Here is a 2,237-nt window from a genome sequence, read left to right as displayed (position 1 = left end):
AGTGCGTAGTATCCTGCTGGGATCAGAGACGTAGGAGCATAACTGTACCTTGGATCAGTGTGAGATTGATTGGGGTTCAACTACAGTCCAGACCGAAGTTAGTTTGGAGTAGGCTAGTGTCTGTAGCGGCTTAATATAGTGTGTGCTCAATCTGGACTAGGTCCCGGGGTTTTTCTGCATTTGCGGTTTCCTCGTTAACAAAATTCTGGTGTCTGTGTTATTTCTATTCCGCGTTATATTTGTTTATATAATTGAAATAATATAGGTTGTGCGTTGTTCAATCAATTAGAATTTCCGACCTTTTTGGTTGTTGATTTAAATTGATTGACACTTGGATATTGGTCTTTGGTACCATCCAAGTTATCTCTCTTTGATAAAGACTCGCAGATTTCTATTTGCTTGAGTAAATATCAAATCGAGAGATTGAGATATAAACTCTTTGATATACTTTTCATTGATTGAGTCTAACTGTCTAGTTGATTCTCATAAAAGTATATTTGAGTTTGTCCATACAGATTGCTAAGCGAAATATTGGATGTGGTTGTTAGACCGCCGGTTTTTCGATTGGTATCAGAGCAGGCAAACACGTTCAAGACCTTACAAGTATGTGTTTGTAGCGGTCTGACTCTACGGACAGAGGTGCTATCTCTATTAAAGTACCACCAGTCTTCGATGGCTCTAATTACTTATGGTGGAAAATTGCTATGCGATCTTTTCTTCAAGCGCGTGATTTTCAATCATGGGTATATGTTGTTAATGGCTATGATCCTCCCGTTGTAGCAGTTGAAGATGTAAACGTTCCCAAACCTATTGGTGAATACATCCCTGCTGAGATACTTGTTGTAAAGCAAAACTCAAACGGTTTAAATGTGATCATACATGCCATTACCCCAAATCTTCGGCACCATGTGACTAATTGCAATAAGTCGCAAGAAGCTTGGGATATCTTGGAAATCGTATTCGAATGTAACTCCAGTGAAAAGCAAGCTAGGATTCAAAACCTTAATTCCGATTGGGAAAACCTTCGTATGGCAGATGAAGAAACATTTGATGAGTTTAATCACAAAGTGTCTGAAATTGTTAATGCATCTTTTGCATTGGGTAAGACTATTCCTGAAAAGGACATTGTGATAAAAATTCTCAGATCACTGCCATCAAGATACGATTCTAAGAAGCATGTCATCGTTGAGGGAAATAACCTTAATAATCTCTCCAGAAATACGCTGGTTGGGAAGCTTAAGATCTTTGATCACGAACATTCATCCAAAACTAAGGATGTTGCGTTGAAAGAACAAAAGGACACTAAATTACTTGATAAGAGTAAAAAAGTGTATATCTCTGAAGATGATCATTCTGAGACAGATTCATCAGATGAAGATCTTGACAAGTCAGTCTCGATGATCACAAGACAGTTTAGGGATCTTCTGTTGAAGAGAAATAAACGGTTCTCCAGAGAAAATCCTAAAGCATCAGTTAAACCTCATAATCGTATTCCTCCTAAAAACAAGGAAACAAATGAAACTGATGATAAGGATATGCCTAAGTGCTTTAAGTGTAAAGGATTTGGTCATTTTGCAAATGAGTGCCCAAATCATAGAAAATACACTGGGAACAAAGGTCTTGCTGCAACTCTTGATGAAATGTCTGATAGCTATGGTTCTAATGAAGACGAGAAATCAAGTGTTGCACCTCTTTGTGAAAATATTGATTTTGATAACTGTAGCAATACATACATCAATCTCAATATTCTTTCAGAAGATAATCCAACTAATCTGGAAGAAAAAATTGACCCACTTCTTGGAAACTCTGTTTGTAATGTTTCAGGTTCCACCATGTGTCTAGCTGCGTGCACATCTCAGAAGCCTTTTTTTTATCCTAGTTTGACGTGTTTGTATTGTTCTCTAAAGGGTCATGAACTTTCAAGGTGTTACAAGTACAAAAACCAATTGCGGCACGTCAACAAACTTCAACGAAGAGCAAATCATTTAGCAAGGAAGCTTAAACTTGCTCAGAAGACCGCTAAGGTATGTAGGATCTTATCTTCGTCTTAGAAGTTAGTTTCCAAGAACAAACCAAGACCATTAGAGAAGAAGGTATGGTCAAATCGGTTTGATAGATAAAAGTCTGAGGATTCCTCTCAAGAGGAAAATGGTGGACAAATTGTTGTCCACCGCAACACAAATTGATTGTGTTGTCGTTGGAAAAATCTTGTCTCATGTGCCTGATCAAAAGAGACA

Source organism: Papaver somniferum, chromosome 5 (genome assembly GCF_003573695.1).
Source record: "Papaver somniferum cultivar HN1 chromosome 5, ASM357369v1, whole genome shotgun sequence".
Taxonomy (NCBI): Eukaryota; Viridiplantae; Streptophyta; class Magnoliopsida; order Ranunculales; family Papaveraceae; genus Papaver; species Papaver somniferum.
The sequence above is the reverse complement of the archived record's forward strand: the minus strand, read 5'-3'. Positions refer to the sequence as shown.